Raw genomic sequence first — 18,873 nt, 5'->3', positions numbered from 1 at the left:
GCACAATACCATAGTCTTCCAAGACTGAAGAATGCCGATGCCAATGCCAAATGTAGAGAGCACTAATTTTATCAGCTCTTTCCCCAATCGCATTGACTGTAGGAGGCCCCAGGAGTTTCTGACTTAACTCAATACTTTTAAATGCACCAAGAGGACCTGGAACACTGGCTCCTCCAAGCTCTACCCCAATGAACCAAAACCTTCCAAGGATCTAAGGAATTCTAGCAACAAGACCTTCCACCTTCCCACTCAATAGATCTTCCACTTCCTTCTAATACAGATTTCTCTACCAAGGAACCCTAGTACGACCACCATGGATTCCCTGAGTATTGCATTCTAGGTATGCTTTAGGGCAGCATTTCTCAAACTGTGGGTCAGGACCCACTAGGTGGGTTGTGAGCCAATTGCAGGTGGGACGTGTAGCACCAACCTCAGCTGCCTCTGACAATACAGAGCTGAAAATACAGGGTCCATAGCTGCTGGGCAGGACGGGCTCCTGTTGGGAGAGGTGTGGTGCTTTGTCCTGAATAGGTGGGAAGATGGGATGCTGGAAAGGGGGGGAGGGCTCTGTGTTTGGAGAAAGACCAAGTCTGCGTTCTGCTTTGAGTTCCGAAATGGAAAGTTTGAATTCTGAGCTATGCTCGAATAATAGCACGAGTGTGCTGTGTAATGGGACCTTTGGTTGATGGCTGCTTAGGTTTGAAGCCTAATTTGATGATGTCACTTCCAGCCATGACATCACTTCCAGGTTAGACATCACTTCCAGTGTGTCCCGGCAGATTGTCATTCTAAAAAGTGAGTCCTGATGCTAAAAAGTTTGAGAACTGCTGTTTTTGGATGTTCTCTCAATATACACAATGTCTAACTCAAGTCAATGTCACTCAGGTGCTGCATGAATTGAGAGTGTGACATGCATACCAATAGTGGCCAGAAGCGACCCCGATGCAGGCACCACCCAGGGTGGTGCTTACCTGAAAGAACTCCACATCCTGGAAGTTCAGAGGTGCTGGAATCACATCGCCCCTCAACCTTCAGGGTTATTGCATTGTATTAACTGTGATAAGCTGCCTCTGAATTGCCTCCCATTTGGCAATCTTCGGGCACTGTAGCTTCACGTACACACTGGCAAGCGGTGAAAACATGATTGCCGGCAGGTACGGGAGGCAGCTAGGCCCAGAGCAGGCCTGAGATTGTGGAAGGGTGTGTAGAGTGTTGCCCCCTCTCGTGGTGTCACAGGCTCCCATTCCCCCCTGTGATGCCATTGGTAATAGCGCAGAACCTGTTTGGGACAGCTTGTCCAGCATTACTGTTCTTAGCAAGGAGCTCTCAACACACTTCTGAAAAACCCAGAGTTCCCAGAAATACAAGTTGAAATCTCTAACTGGCCTCCTTGACTGACAATCTTGAAGCTTTCGCTTCCACCTTTACATTTCCTAGAAATTCTGGCTTCCAATCCAAAAAAATTCTGGTTTTAAGAGTCCTAAGAGTCCTCATATCACCCAGAGAATACAGAATTTGGGACCGCAGCCTGAACCCAGCCCAATCCATAAGGTCTTTGTAAGCTTTCCATGATTTTTGCTTCCTGCCATGTGCATGTACTCCCAACATTAGCCAACCCCTTGGTTTCCTCATTTCAGCCACTGCAGACCTCAAAGAACTAAGCAGCAGACTCCTGTCACAGAGTCTTAGATCCCGTTCAGATGACACAAATGCAATTATGTTATCACAGGAATGAGTCAAGGGGATGCTGAGGCAAATTCCTGAGCTGAAACAAGGAAGAAATGTGACAACATTGTTCAATGAACCCGAGAATCGTGTGAATTAGCTACTCTCCACAAGGAGAGTTATAGCAACAACCCATTATTCACTCAACATTCTTCCACCAGAGTCCTGGATCTCCTTCTCTCCAGTGCCATTCCATGAAGGCCACTTTACACATGGATTAAGTTCTGAAAAGATTTGAGCTGTGAAAGCGAACTTGTGAACATGGCTCACTCCCCTGTCCTTGGAGACCCTGTGAAAAGCTGGTGACCTTAGGTGCACTTTGAAGCCATCACAAGATTAGTTCAAAGCACCCAAGAACCCCTCCGATGACTCCATCCATCTCTTCCTTGCTGCCCTTCTTTCCAATTCTTCTTAAAACCACCTTTTCTGCAAAGCAACTCACATTAGTCCTCTTCCCTACTGTAACTATGCTAAATATATGTAACTAAAAGCATCACGTATGTTTTCCCTGTTTACTGATGGCTCCATTCTTTTCCTCCCTCCCTTGTTTCAATATCTATATTGTAAACCCCTTGAGGCACAGACCTGCACTGTGTAATGCACCATGCACATTTAATGATGTGGTGTTTGTGAGTGTGGGTGTGTGAATGAATGAATGAATGAATGAATGACCATTGTGCAATGCCTTCTCCAAGTTTTCTTAGTGAAAGAGTTTTGTGACCCTCCCCCACTACCCTGTTCTAAAGAACCCTGCCACAACCAATCCACTGACTCTAATGGGACTTACTTCTGAGTAGACATGGATAGGATTGGGCTCTGAGTGAACAATATACATGTTAAAAAATATTTGTATTCAAATGTTGAGATTTTTTAAAAAACAAATTGCAAAATAGTTCATCACAATAATCAAAATAACCCTGCAGAACCACATTCACTTCATGCTTGCTTCATCCACTAAAGTTCTTCATTCACATACAGCTAATTTGGACTAAGACGAATACACAGATAAGACACATGAATGAATTTAATTGCTTTGCATTGCACTTATTTCAGTACACTAAAAATGATTCCTTATAGCTTGATGAATGGTGAATCTTAGACATGTCTCACCTTCAGTTATTTATCTTTCCATTCGTCTCCATTACAGACTGTGCTGAGCTTAGCTTAAGAGAGCAGAAACAGGAGACAATCTGCAGTGGTTCTCAAACTTTTTAGCACCAGGATCCACTTTTGAATGACAATCTGTCAGGGCCCACCAGTGATGTCATTAACCTGGAATTGATGTCATGGTCGAAAATGACATCATCAAGCACAAAACTTTTTAACACCCTCAAATGACAAAATCAAATCAAATCAATTAAGTAAATTAAACGTTTACAGTAAGTTTAAAATATTTAAAATATTTTCATTTAAAATAAAATATAAAATAAAAATAAAATGTTCTTTATTTAAAATAAAGAAGAACCTTCCTAACCCTCTCAAGCAGTTGCTGACCTATTTTTAAAAAAAATTCCCCAAACATCCCAAAGGCTGCAATCCTAGCCAAACTTACCCAGTAATAAGCACCCTTGACTGTTAAAAGCATATACATAGTTGCCTGTTAAAAGTACAGATAAGAACATAAGAACATAAGAACAGCCCCACTGGATCAGGCCATAGGCCCATCTAGTCCAGCTTCCTGTATCTCACAGCGGCCCACCAAATGCCCCAGGGAGCACACCAGATAACAAAAGACCTCATTCTGGTGCCCTCCCCTACATCTGGCATTCTGACTTAACCCATTTCTAAAATCAGGAGGTTGCGCATACACATCATGGCTTGTACCCCATAATGGATTCCCCATTATGTAACATTTCCCCAAATGTAAGATCTGTAACATTTCCCCAAATGCAGGCACATATCATGGTAGCATCAAGTCTAATATATTAAAAATAAAGTACACAATGAAATGAATGGGGACCCACGTGAAACTGCTTCACGACCCACTGAGTGGGTCCTGACCTACCCTTTGAGAAACTGATCTATAGTGTAATGCGCAAAGGGATTTGGTAGTTAAACCTTTGGCTGCCACTGGCTGAGCTGCCCTTGAGACTATGGTATAAGTCTACAGCACCTGGTATTCCCATGTGGTCTCCCATCCAAGTACTAACCAGGCCTGACCCTGTTTAGCTTCCAAGATCAGGCAAGATCAGGGATGTACAGGGTAACAGTTGCTGTCATCTGACCTGGTAATTCTAGAAGAAAAAGAAGCAGAAGCAGCAGTAGCATAGCTAGAGTGGGGCAAAAGGGTAAGTTACTACAGGGGCCGGAACATGTCATGTAAACGGCCCCTCCCATTTGCTGTCAAAGCCATTCCAGGCTGCGATGGTGAGTGGGAGGGGCCACTTGCATGGCATGTTCCAGCACCTGCAGTGCTTACTGTTTTGCTCCCCTTTTAACTACGCTACTGCAGCCTAGGAAAGAAGAACACAGGAGCTCAAAAACGTAGCTGGTATTGGCCCCACAACAGGACAGTATGGATAAGTTAAGTCTAATCAACTCTCTTTAATGTAATACCTGTACACAAACATACAACTGAAATGGAATAAAACCTCCCAAATACATGGAAACATTCCAGACATATAAACTAAACCAAGGGGACTTTGAAGACTGAATTAATCTGGGACCGTCTGATCTGTAAATTATTGCTTCAAATACTGTTTATATTTGGAATGTTTCCATTGACTTGCTAGGTCTTGTTCTGTTTCAACTGTTTGTCTGTTTGTATATCGATATTAAATTAAAGGGAGTTGATTAGACTGAGATTGAGTGTCGGATCCACAGGACTGACTTCAGCTCGCAAAGTTCCTCATTTTGCAGGGGTGTTTGTTGAAGTGGTCCAAAAAGGGAAGCCGACATGAATCGACATGATCCAGATCCATAAGGAACAGAGGAGAAAATGAGAGGGGGAAGCTTAGAAGAGTTGGGCACCACTGTGAGCTTCCCCTGTGGAGCAGCTAGCAGCAGTAGAGGACCCTGACCTGGGTGGAAACCACAGCAGGGACAATGGGTTTAATCAAGCCCCTGCCACAGCTACAGTCTGGATCAGGGCTCTACACAGCTGTCCACAAACAAGCATGCAGGGCTAAATGACATGATTGGTTGGCAACCTTCAGTCTCGAAAGACTATGGTATAAGCCTACAGCACCCAGTATTCCCAGGCGGTCTCCCATCCAAGTACTAACCAGGCCCGACCTTGCTTAGCTTCCAAGATCAGACAAGATCAGGCATGTGCAGGGTAACAATTGCTGCAGATGACATGATTAATGCCATGATAAATGTCTAGTTTGGCCCCTAATCTGACACTGTAACAATAACTCCATGATTTTCATCCACTCTAAGGACTAAAACCAGAGAGTGGCATTTGGTGGGTGGGTTGTAGGTGTAGGTGGATTATGGAGAAAATGTACTATAAGGCTTTAAGAAGTAAATTCAGTGCCTTGAACCTAAGATTTGGCTGGTTTGTCTAGTTTGGCCCCAGATATCTGGGTTCAAATCCCCACTAAACAAGGAAGTCAAACTAAACTAAACTAAACATGTCCACTTACTGCATAGGGGAGGAAAGTTCATACCCACCCCATGGACTTCCTGCTCCTATAACAACTATCTGACTGACACGAATTCATCAGCGACAGCTTTCCCATCTGTGTACCACCATGCCTAGAAGAAGCGGCTTCACTTCAGTTTTAGCCTCCTGCAGGTGTGAAAGACACAGGAGCCGTCCCAGAATGTCAAGATGTCAACTCCCCCCCCCCCCCCCAAGTCTCAGATCAGTGGTTGGGAGTGATGTTGGTAAAGGAGTGCGTGACCTCCTTTAGCACATGACTATTCTTCCCCCTTGCCATTCCCTGAGAATGTGGAACTTCAGAACCTGGAAACATACCCTCCCCCCCGCTGTGCCTCCCCATCTACTGCCTGCTCACATCCCCTCAAGCCACCAAAGCCTTGATCTCTTCAGTCAGATAGTTATGGTTCTCTCCAAGATATGTTTGTGCTTTCAGAGTTGAACATCGTCCCCCTCACAATAGATTTTCAAGTACTTTTTCTGGCTTTTGTCTCCAGGGGTTTCTATTTATGCCCTCCTCTACTGCATTTGTGCAGTCGCAAGGGCCCAAAAAAAGACTGAGATGGCATGTGTGCTTGTGGGTGAAGGATTGGAAAGTAGTATCTGGGCTAGAAGAGAAGACTGGGCAAGGGAGGGGACAAAGCTGAACCACAGAGCCTATTCAAGGGCCAAGGGCAAAAGGGCCCTGGTTTAAACCCCTCTATTGACCCCCTTTCCCTTTATCAAGCCCCTCTGCCTCACTCCCTGTGTAAGAGCACCCCCTACTGCCTGTCTACTGCATAACTCACAGTCCCTGGCAGTACAGTGTCCCCCAACTTCCCTTCCCCCTAACTCCTGGCTGAGAACCTTTTTTAAAATTTCTCTCCCATCTGTGATTGTTTTATTTTGGTTACAGAAGGCGGCACAATATGGTCACCCTACTCACACACATTCCTCTTCCTGTTCCATATCTGTATACATACACAATACTCTGTGTGTGTGTGTGTGTGCACGCGCGCGCGCATGCGCATACGCGTGCATGATGTTACATTTATGAGCAAATGGAAACTACTCTTTCTGCATACTAAAGAAAAATGATGTAATGATTTATGGATTGAGGATTAGAGAGAAATGAAATGAACAATTGAGAAGAGTCAAAATAACTAACTGGTAAGTTAAGAAGAATTCTATAGGAAGTGCAGACAGAGATGTATATTATATTTCTTGATACTGGGACTAAATGGTAGGGAATTTATAGTGAATTAAAATAGTTTCCATACTTACATGGCATTTATAGGGTTATATAGATATAATTTTTTTGTTTTTTCTATCTGCTAGTCATGTCATTTAGTTGTGTTTTTAGATTTTTTTGTATTCATCAATTTTGTTTATTTGTCATAAATAAACATATCCTGAAAAAAGAGAAAGATGAAGGATGAATGATAGACAGAAGTGTATGTATTTATTGGAATTATGAATGCTTAAATAGGTGCTCACAGACATGGGGATTGTTTTTCTGCAGCTTGGGGAAATGAATTAAGACTTTATTGTAATTTATGTATAATTTATTAGTAGTAATATGTTGCTGATGACACTCAACCTCCAGGGTAGGATGGATTAAAAATTAAAAACAATAAAATTCATGCATGGAAACTCTCTCTCTCTCTCTCTCTCTCTCTCTCTCTCACACACACACACACACACACACAGAGAGAGAGAGAGAGAGAGAGAGAGAGAGAGAGAAGTATGATAGATACTAATGTGCAAAAGATGAATGCAGAGGAGGAGATTAACACCCAAAAGGTGCTAATGGAAGCTGCCCAGCATGCCAACATGCCACTCAAACAGTTGCCCCACTCAACAGGTCACTTTGTCATCCAATACACCCACTGATGCAACTTTCCAAAGCCTGTGCATGTGCTAAATTGGAAGATGCACTTTTGTACTTTGCAGTCCTAGAGCACATACATGCACTGCTAATTTGCTCTTGTTATTGAGGCAGAACAATTCTCACCCAAAGTGCTTGCTGCAACCACTAACTACAATCAGGTACCTAGACAGAAGAGTAATACAAATTCATTCTTTTGAGTACCCTGACTAAGAGCCTGATAGGCAGTGCTAAGGGTCTGTGTAACATTATCCTTCAACTCTGCTCTTCTAGCCAGAGTTCATACTCTCCAAGGAGCACTTACAGATTAGGAGCTAATGTACTGTAGTGTGTAGTTGATATATGAGTAGTATTGGACTCATGTCCCTTTTTAGCCATAGGACCTTAACCCTTAGCTAGGGTTCCTACCTTTTTCTGGTTCTGTTCCTGGGTCTTGAAAATTGAATTTTAGCAACTGAAACCCTTATCTCCATGGCAAGGAAAGCTTCTCCCCAGTGGTAGAGTCTTGCCCAGAAGCACCCAGGTGTAAATCCCCACTCAGCTGTGATGCTCTCTGGGTGCCCCTGACATGATCTTTCAGCCTACCCCACCTCACACATAAACACACAAATGAGTGTTACTGTTGAAATGTTGCCTCATGTGGAGTTCAGAGTAAATCTACAAGTTCCTTCTCTGGCGAAACCGCTAAGGAATTTTATGGAGGAACCAGACTGTGTTTCAATAAACACTTGTGACATTTTTCAGGGTCCCCGTCCCCACATCCCTATAACAACATACATGGGGAACCCTCTTTTGACTTTGCTTGCAGGTCTCACACGTTCAAAGGGAAGCCCTGAACTGTTCTGCAGACCTGGATCCCACCAAATGCGGTCACTGCCCGCCAATATGAGCTAAGAAAGTCATATTTCTTCATTACATGTTTATACCACACCTCCTCATGGTCTTGTTACAGAATGTAGTTGTCAGTATATTGAACTAGGACCAAAGAGATGGGCTCAAATCCTGTCAGCCATGAAGCTCACTGGGAGATTTTGGGCCTGTTGCCATTTCTCAGCCTACCTCATAGGACTATTGTGAGAATAAAAAGTGTGTGTGTGTGTGTGGGGGGGGGGGAACTATGAAGCCACGCTGGCAGCCATAGAGGAAAGGTGTGATAAAGATGTTATTAGTATACAACCTTGTTATGTTCACAGTAACCCCTCATGAGGTAAGCTAAGCCGAGGGAGTGAATGTGACAAGCCCCAAATCACCTGGGATTGCTCCTATTGCACTGTGGTTGAAGCCCAAAACTGGTTCTCATTTTAAAAAATCGTTAAAGGGGGGATTTCACACCCCTGAAGGAGGTAAAGGAATCCCCTCTCCTCCACCACATGGCTTCACTCACACTCAGCCCTACAGAACACTGTGGTCACCATGAATAATGCTGTTTCACCAGGGAGCAGACAGGCAAAACACATTCTGCTTGACCCTTCTGCATCTGTATGCTACATGAAATCTCACCCATTAGCATAATGCTCACACCAGACCCACCCCAAGTCTCAGTCCCCTCACCACCCCCTGCACCGCTCCACAGCAGCCACAGCAGCAGCGCACCCTCCCTCCGGCAATCATTGTACCATATTCATCTGTGGCGGGGAATACAATCTCACAGTAGCATCACCATCTGGGGCTACAGTACACATTAGTGTTTGTGTGTTTTGGGAGGGGGTGGCAGAGACTGTACAGTATATGCAAAATCTTGTTTTTACTTAATTCTCATCCCCCCCCCCCTTCAAGCATGTCCCACATGGCTGATGCAAAAGCAGCAGGGAGATGGTAGCTCAAAGCTCAACCCTCGGAAATTAAAATTCATGATCATAATTTAGACGATGCATATCAAGACACCATTTGAGAAGTTCATGTTTGTTTGCACACATCTACTAGCACAGGAAATACACAGAAACAAATGCAACACACAACACACCAGCATTGAGAATTCCCATATATATCAAAGGAATCCACTTATGAACACACATTCTCTCTTTTAGGAGTGACCAGCCAAGAATTAATGTGAAATACCCTAACCCATTGCCATAGACAGGATACACACACACACACACACACACACACACACACCCCTTCTTAAGTATACAAAGACCCAAAAAACAAAAATTCAACTGTATGCATTGTGTAGGCTAACTGCAGAGGGGTGTTAAAGAAAGCACTTGTAAAATCACAGACAGCATGTGTACTAATACTAAGCAATGGCCAGATGGGAGGGGGAACATGACAGGATTCCACTAACAGCACCAAAAGAAATGGCATATACTGTACAGTATATGCACTGGACTAAGTAAATACAGACAGACGGTGATGGAATGCACATACAAAATTAGAAGGAAACCAGACAAAAACACACAGACACTCCATTTGATAATCCTGACAGAACTGAAGGAAATCACACGTACATACAGAGAGCTCTGTAAAACCACCTTCACATGTTTCACATACTAGTATGACGCCCACAGAAAGAGAGTGTTAAGATCCTGTGTCCTCTCTTTATGTATCCCATATGGCAGGAAGTTAGACAAGCAGGACATGCTTGCAACATACGAAGTGGCTGACAACAATAGCAGCAAAGAACCAGAACCACCACTCTTGCACTGAGTGCCTTGTTTTAAGTCTCTTTTCTTTCTTGCACACACACACACACACACACACACAGCCTGCCTATGGTGAGCAGAGAAAGGTGCTAAATGCAATTCACACAGAGCAGCGTGTCACACAGACACATAAACACTGTTCAAGAGGTGTCGCACGACTCATATACTATTTGAGTTGGAATGCAATACAAAAGGGTGTTAAAGGGATGCGTACACCGGACATTAAATCAAATGTGTGCATCTCACACACAAGCCATCTGCTATTTGCACAACTGGAAAAGTGTTTCAAGGCATTTAACCCACCCAGCACCCCAGGGGAATGATACTGTTGGTAGTAAGAGCTGAAGACCCAGCCAGACTCAAAATCACATCAGGTGTGTGTCACCCTCTCTCTCTCTCTCTCTCTCTCTCTCAAACACACACACACATACTACACAGAAATTTTCAAAAGCAAGGTAAATCATGTGAGCTTACTCCTAGTGTGTGTGTGTGTGTGTGTGTGTGTGTGTGAGAGAGAGAGAGAGAGAGAGAGAGAGAGAGAGAGAACATGAGAATAGGAATTCTGCAGGAATTAAAACTCAGTATCTTATACTACACTCTGCATGCATGCATTGGGGAAAGTTGTTAACCTGCACAAACCCTGCAAATGGTGTGGGTGTGGGTTATGCCAGATAATTTCAATGTGTTCCAATACCTGTGAACAAAGCCTCATTGAAGCAACCTTAAAAAACCATGTGCCACCCAGGAATCAGAACAGACATCCACTTGAGATTATACTGTACACCAACAGAACCAAACCCCTTTTGAAGCCAAGCCCAAGGAATTCACTGACATGCTATCCAGAAGACCTCAGTGTTAAGCATCTGCAATGCACACAGAGGCTACACAAGCTCACTTTGCTCGCCACAAAGGACAGGCCACACAGGCCAGAGTTGGTTCAAGTCCCACACCGAGGTGAAATTCGCAAGGGCCAGCCAGTGGCTGACAGATGCAGGCGCTTCCATTGGTGGCTATGCCTGTTCTGTGCAATGCAGAAGCCGGCATCCTTGGGAACCCTCTCGGTCCCAGAAAGGAGACCATCTTACCGCTCTGATGTCTCTGAAGGCGCACGCCACACAATGCTCACTTGCTCGTCTGGAGGGGAGAGTCCTGGCGGACTGAACGCCCGATCCGACGCATGTCTACTCAGAAGTCAGTGCTACTGTGTTCAGTGGGGCTTCCTCCCAGGAAAGTGTGGGCAGGCTCACAGCCTGAAAGGGCCATCCTTGGGCAGGACAATGGAAGAGAAACTGCACCTCCCACCCCACCCCCATCCCCACACACCCCCAGGGGTGGGAAGTGGGCTAAGGGGGGGGTGCCTGTCTCTCACCTTGCTGTTAGATTCTCACAGGGGCTTGGAGTCCTTGGCTCTTCCACTGCACCCGCATCGCTCTCCTGCTTTTGGTGTCTCGGTCTTCCAAGAGGGGGAGAAAAACACGACAGGCTGCCCTCCTCCTCCTCCTCCCTCGCAGCGGCAGGGATGAATGACTGGCCCTCTCTACAAGGGCCGGAGATCAGGCGACCCCCAGGCGGAGAGGGGTTGCTACTGTCGCCCCAGGCCCCATCCAGAAGTTTGGTTCCCGCACAAGTGGGAGGAGGAGGAGGAGGAGGGCGAGGAGAAGGGTGCAGTGGGGGGGAGCGGCGGACGAATTGCAGCAGTGGCTGGGTGGCGGCGGCGGAGGGGATCGAACAGCGAACCGGAGGGACGAGTGTGCAGAGCGCGGGGGGGTGGGGTGGTGGTAGGATGGGAAAGGGAGCCAGCCAAAGGGATGCAGCCGCAGGAGGGGAGCGGGGAGGGGAAGGGAGGGAAGAGAGGGGGGAAGACGAGTGCAGGGGAGCGGAGAAGCGGCGGGATGGAGCGGGGGGGGGAGGACGGACGAATGCGGCGGAGGGGAGGAGGACAAGGATCCGGGAGAGGGGGGGGAGAGGGGGAGATTCCAGCCAAGGGGCTGCGGGAGAGCTGGGGGGGGGGCTGGAAAAAAGCCACGCACTTGTCAGCGAGAGGGATGGGGAAGGGGCTGCAGCAGCAGCGGGGGGGGGCGCAGAGATCGCAGCGGGGGGAGCGAGAAAGGGAAGAGAGGAGGAGAGAGAGCGCAGCGCAGACCCGGGTGTTGGGGGGGGGAGGATCAATGCAATCAAGAGCCGGGGAGGGGAAGGGGTGCGGAGGGGGGAGGGTGCCGGAGCCCGGGGGGGAGAGGGAGATCGCCCCACTCTCTGCAGAGAGCCCAGGGGGTGGCTGCTGGGCGGGGGGGGGGAAGGGGATCGTTGGATGGAAAAAGAGCCGGGGCGCGAGTGGGAGAAGGCGAGGAAGAGGCTGCTACCGATTTTGTCCTGGGGGGCTTCGATCGGGCAGCAGTGCCGCAGTCGGGTGCCGAGGGGGGCTGCCTGCCTGCCTGCCTGCCCGCGCCCGTCCGTAGGTCGCTCCCCTTCCTGCCCCTACTCTGCTCACACACACGGAGGGAGGCTGCCGGCACGCACAGGGCGCCCCCGCGGCCGGATCCCGCTCGATCACGGGATCCGCTCGCTTGGCTGGGAACTGAGGAGGGGCGCGAGGAGAATTCACAATCGCCCCAGCAAGGCAGCCACCAGCCCCGTCGCCTGCAGCTGGCCGTGATGTCAGAGGGACCACTCTTAAAGGCGCAGGCTGGCCGCTCGCTGTGACATTGTCTCTCTGTGTGTGTGCACATCCCCACACCACCAAATCAGGGGTGTACACCCCCCCCAGAACAAAATCAATGAGGGATTCTTGGCATGAACGTCACCAAATATTGGACATCCCCCCTCCTGTGACATGTCTCTGTCTGCATGTGCAGTATGTGTCAGTGCAGAGGTAGGGATGCGAACAGGGCCGGCCCATCCATGAGGCCAACTGAGGCGCTTGCCTCAGGCAGCAGACTGGCAGGGCACCCACTGCCACGTGTCCACTCACTCACCTCCACTGCTGCTCCTCCTCCTCTTCCTCCCGCTCCCTGGAAATGCAAGCGGAGGACAGAGCAAAGTGTGGAAAGGAGAATGGGAGGCTAGAGTGTCTCTGATGCACGTGTCTCCTCCACCTTTCCTCTTCTGCTCCCTCCCCCTCTTCCTTTGCACATCACCAGGTAAGGGGGACAACATTTGATCCATTTCATCAGGAGCCAAGAGCACTTTGGACCAGCTGTGGGCACTCCTTTCTTTCTTTCTTTCTTTCTTTCTTTCTTTCTTTCTTTCTTTCTTTCTTTCTTTCTTTCTTTCTTTCTTTCTTTCTTTCTTTCTTTCTTTCTTTCTTTCTTTCTTTCTTTCTTTCTTTCTTTCTTTCTTTCTTTCTTTCTTTCTTTCTTTCTTTCTTTCTTCTTTCTTCTTTCTTTCTTTCTTTCTTTCTTTCTTTCTTTCTTTCTTTCTTTCTTTCTTTCTTTCTTTCTTTCTTTCTTTCTTTCTTTCTTTCTTTCTTTCTTTCTTACCCCCCCTCCGCATCCCCTTTCGTTCTGTGCAGTCCCAGACATTCCCAACATGGAGCTGGGATTCACATAAGCACTAGGTGTTTGATTAGAAAAAGAGCCCTGATGGAGCAGACCAAAACCTCATTTCTTCCACACTGGCCACCCAGATGCCTCTATGCCAGAAGTCCACAAGCTGGGCATGAAGACAATCTTCAGTTGCACCTCCAGCAAATAATGCCCAGATACACTGCCCCTGAAGTTGGAGGTGCCATGTGCCCTATGAGCCATTGATAGACACCTGTCCCTCATTAACATGTCAGTAATCCCGGCTATTGGCACGTGTGGTGTCAGTGGATTCCATACATTAATATAGCATCTTGTCTGTTTTGAACTTCCTACCAATCAATTTCATTGGATGATTCTGAGTTCTAGTATACAGTAATGAGAAAAATGTCTCTCCCTACTTCCTCCACAGTTTCATGTCCCTATTATCGTATAACATTCATCATTTTTTTCTTCTTGCAATGGAGGAAGATTTCTTTTTTAAAATTGTAAATTTTCACCAAGGTTCACAGTCATTGCTGCTGGGATTAATGCCGGCTAAAACTACTACTTAAAAGTGCTGTTTATAACATAAAATGACAATTATAACTGCAAGAGGATCAATCATATGGTTATGCTGTCACCTCCAGCTTAGAACACACTGCTCTTTTCCACACTCTTCAGGGGACCACTGTGCATTCATTCACACATATGCACAGATTGTCTGGGTATAGAGTGAGCAGAAGGGGAAACTAGACTAGAGAAACGAAGGTTCTCTGCTGAAATCAGGAATCCCTGAGATTTGCTTGAAAGGGGGAACCAGGAATCTTGTAAGGAGCAGGAGTGTTTTGGGACTCTGGACTGCTGACTTCTCTGGGAGATAAAGTGAATGTACTGGGTTAGAAACCAGGACTCCTGGAGAAGAAGAGTGAGAGCCTGGTAGCAGCCCAAAATTCCTGGGATTGCCAATGGAATCTAATGGATCTGGATGGAGGCCTTGGATGGTTACTGGAATCCATCCAGAGAATGGAGGAGGTAAGTGGGTTAGAAAGATGGAAGAGTCAGGCAAGACAAGACCCCTGAATTCTCTGGGAGGATGCAGTGGGAGAGGGCAAGAAGAAAACTAGGAACGCTAACAGCTTGCTGGGTCAGAGAAAGATTCATAAATTCCAACATCTTGCTTTCCTAATGGCCAGACAGATGCCACCAGGAAGTCCATGAGCAGGACATAAAGGCAACAACCCTTCATTACTATTGTTCCTCAGCAACTGGTATTCTGAGCCTGAGGTACACTGCTTCTGAAACACAGAGGTTCAATGTTGGTGTACCTCTCCCCTATGAAATATATCTAATGTATAATTAAAGACAGGGACCATCACCAGGAGGTCTCTAGGAGGTGGCTGTCCTGGAAGCTTGGTAGCACAATCCTAGGGCATGTCTATTCAGAAGTAAGCTGCATTATTTTCAATGGGGCTTACTCCCAGGCAATTGTGCATAGGAGTGCAGTCCAAGTGTATATTTTGGGAATCAGGATTCTTGGGGAAAGGAATGTGATCCAGAGGAGAGCACCTGTTTTCAAGGGCACAATCCACCTCAGGACTGGATTGGACACTCTAATGGTTGAGTGTCCAATTAGAGTCTAACCCATCCCTCTTCTCCTTTCACATTTCCTCTTCCTGTCCACCTGCCTTTTACTATCCCATCCAGGAGTAAGAGGAGGAGCAATGTCAGTGGAGGCAAGTGAACGGACAAAGGTAGACTGCCCCTTGCCAATCAGCGGCCTGAGGCAAGTCCCTCAGTTGGCCTCATGGGTGGGCCAGTCCTGACAGAGGCTATAGCAGATGCAAGACATGTTTCCATCACAGTGTTGTAGTAGGCCGCCTGTTCTGCACATGAGGGAGAATGAGGTGGTAGAATGGACTGCACCACTTCAGGTGCAGATGAGTGATTTCAGGCCTGATGGCTCTTCCGTATTAAAACACACACATGAGGGTACACACACATACACATGCACACCCTTGCAGATTGAAAATTAGCACAGCAAGTTGAAAGCTTCTAGCCCAGGCCCATTTCCAGCTGTGCAGGATCTCCCTTTGCAAGAAGATTTCTGAAGTGGAAAGGTCTAGTCAGCTACCCTCATTCACCTGCATGGGCAGACCACACCTGAGAGTATACTACCTGCATCAGAAAACAGCAGGGGTTGACAGAAGCATGAAGAGGTGCTCCAAGGGGTGACAAGGCTAACCATGGGCAAGGTGTGGGCAAAGAAGCCATAGGGTCTAAAGCTGGCATAAGGGATTTTGAGGTGCTGACTGTAGCAACCTGCATGGGACACCACAAAGTCATGTGATGGGGACATTGGGGGGGGTGAAGGTAGAGTGAGGTCAAAGATAATTTGCACATAGACACAGCTGTGGGCCTGAATGAAGAAGATCTTATCATGGACTTGGACATGTTCGGAGGTATCCACCCTTAACACTGCTTGATGTGCTTTCTGCCTGGGACAATTGCCCCTGTTGAGTTTCTGCATGTCATGCAACTGTTAAAGGCACAGGAGACTTGCCAGGAAAAAAAAAAAAAAGGCAAACCTGTGTTCCCCAGTGATGTTGCAATCAGAGCCAATCACTACAAAGCACTCCCAGAGATCACAAAAGCCAAAGATCCCAATCCCTGATTTTGTCCCCTCTCTTCATCCCCTAAAAGTTAACCAATCTTGCCCATCCTCCCCCACAACTGGCATTCAGTTGCACTAGGTGCTGCAGAGACACTAAGTGGCTTTCGTTCCCTGCCTCAAGGCTTTTTGAGTGGGTGCACATCGAGATATATTTATCACTAGACAGTCACAGAACATAAGGTGCCTTTTATCCCTCTTTGCCTTTCCCCCCCCCCCCGCCATGCCACCACACAAATTTAGCTTCCCCCCTGCTCCAGTGACAGAGATGAGGGACACTGGAGAGAAATCTGAGACAGAGCTGGTGAGACAGTGAGCAGTCACAGGATAAAGATGGCCGCGGTGTCGTCAAGGTTTAGTATACGTCAGTCCTACAGATGCTACCCCCAGTTCCTCTCTCTTCAGCCCTCCTCTGAGGTAGGATAGGCTGAGAGATGTTTGTTTGTTAAATATGGAAGTTGTCATGCTGTGGTCCTTCTCCCAGTAGCGTGCCATTGTTGACCACTACGGGTCATTCATAAACCACTATATTTATCTAGGAATCTGTGGCCCAAATTAGACATTTTAACTAGGGAAATGTGATTACTGCCAACCAGTAGCTTAGCCGGAGCCAAGGCAGTGCGGTAAGTACTGCAGGCACCGCAACATGCCATGTAGGGTGGTCACTTGCTCTTGGAGCCATTCCAGGCAGCAATGTGCTCAAGCACCTGTGCATTGCCATCGCTGCCTAGAATGGCTCCGACAGCAAGTTGGAGGGACCAAGTACTCAGCACGTATTGTACGGTGACCCCCTCTGGCTACACTACTGCTGCCAACTTGAATCTCTTCCTTGCTTCTCTTCCAGTAATCTCCAGTGACCGTATGCTGTAATCTCCTGTGTTCAGTGAAGGCACTGACACGTAAACTCACACATGGCATTATGGGGGACAATGTGGCCACCACTTGGTCTTCTGGTCTTCACCACTTCTGGTCTTCACACCACTTCTGGTCTTCACCACTCGGAAAAGTTTGGTGTCATCTGCAAACTTAGCCACCTCACTGCTCAACCCTGTCTCCAGGTCATTTATGAAGAGGTTGAAAAGCACCGGTTCCAGGACAGATCCTTGGGGCACACCGCTTTTCGCCTCTCTCCATTGTGAAAATTGCCCATTGACACCCACTCTCTGCTTCCTGGCCTCCAACCAGTTCTCAGTCCATGAGAGGACCTGTCTGTGGAGGTCCTGACTCCCTGACTGTGGAGTTTTTTCAGTAGCCTTTGGTGAGGGACCGTGTCGAACGCCTTCTGAAAGTCCAGATATATAATGTCCACGGGTTCTCCCGCATCCACATGCCTGTTGACCTTTTCAAAGAATTCTATAAGGTTCGTGAGGCAAGACTTACCCTTACAGAAGCCATGCTGACTCTCCCTCAGCAAGGCCTGTTCATCTATGTGTTTTGAGATCCTATCTTTGATGAGGCATTCCACCATCTTACCCGGTATGGATGTTAGGCTGACCGGCCTATAGTATCCCGGGTCCCCCCTCTTTCCCTTTTTAAAAATAGGCGTGACATTTGCTATCCGCCAATCTTCTGGCACCGTGGCCGTTTTGAGGGACAAGTTGCATATTTTAGTCAAGAGATCAACAACTTCACTCTTCAATTCCTTAATAACTCTTGGGTGGATGCCATCAGGTCCCAGTGACTTATTGATCTTTAATTTATCAATTTATCAATGAAACATCTTTCAGACCTCATTGATAAATTAAAGATCAATAAGTCATCTTCTCTTTTAACCTCTATCTGACTTAATTCCTTGGTCAGGAGGGGCTGTTTGGGCAGCGGTATCTGCCCGAGGTCTTCTGCCGTGAAGACAGATGCAAAGAACTCATTTAATTTCTCTGCCATCTCTAAGTCTTCTTTTATCTCCCCTTTCCCTCCCTCACCATCCAGAGGGCCAACCGCTTCTCTGGTGGGTTTCCTGCTTCTAAAGTATTTGAAGAAGCTTTTATTATTCCCCTTAATGCTGCTGGCCATGCGTTCCTCATAGTCTCTCTTGGCCTCCCGTATCACCTTCTTACATTTCTTTTGCCACAGTTTATGTTCCTTTTTATTATCCTCATTAGAGCAAGACTTCCATTTATGGAAGGAAGCTTCCTTGCCCTTTACAGCCTCTCTAACTTGGCTGGTTAGCCATGCGGGCACCCTCCTGGATTTAGTGGAACCCTTCTTTCTTTGTGGTATACACTTCTGCTGGGCCTCTTTTACTGTTGTTTTAAGCAGCCTCCATGCACTCTGGAGAGATTGGACTCTTTTTACCTTCCCTTTCAACCTCCTTCTAACCAGCCTCCTCATTTGAGGGAAGTCCGCTCTTCGGAAGTCAAGGGTTTTTGTGAGAGATTTGCCCAGTACTCTTCCCCCAGCTTGCACGTCAAAACGGATCGCAGCATGATCACTGTTCCCCAAAGGCTCCGTAACATTGACATCTCTAACCAGGTCCTGAGTACCGCACAATATTAAATCCAGAGTCACCTGTCCTCTGGTGGGCTCCATGACTAGCTGCTCTAAGGCACAGTCATTTAGCATGTCAAGGAATCCCGTCTCCTTTTCATGACCAGAACACAAATTGACCCAGTCAATATGAGGATAATTGAAATTCCCCATGATTACAACCCTGTCCCTCCTTGTCACCTCCCTGATCTGTTTCCTCATTTCAAAGTCCCCTTCCGGTTTCTGGTCTGGAGGACGATAGCACTTCCCCAGTATTACATCGCTGCTCAGGCCTAGTAATTTAACCCATAGAGATTCTACGGTGGAGTTGGACCCACCTTCAATCTCTGCTGGATTCTATTCCTTCCTTAACATAAATGGCCACCCCACCTCCAACACAC

At 47.0% G+C, this 18,873-nt stretch overlaps 1 protein-coding gene across 1 annotated transcript in view; it reads left to right on the top strand.

The window, feature by feature from the left end:
- Nucleotides 1-18,873, top strand: part of TNNT1 (troponin T1, slow skeletal type) — a 504,690-nt gene that overhangs the window by 82,084 nt on the left and 403,733 nt on the right. The window lies entirely within an intron of this gene.

This window comes from Tiliqua scincoides, chromosome 5 (genome assembly GCF_035046505.1).
Source record: "Tiliqua scincoides isolate rTilSci1 chromosome 5, rTilSci1.hap2, whole genome shotgun sequence".
NCBI lineage: Eukaryota > Metazoa > Chordata > Lepidosauria > Squamata > Scincidae > Tiliqua > Tiliqua scincoides.
Note: the sequence above shows the minus strand (reverse complement) of the source record. Positions and strands in the feature narration are given on the sequence as shown.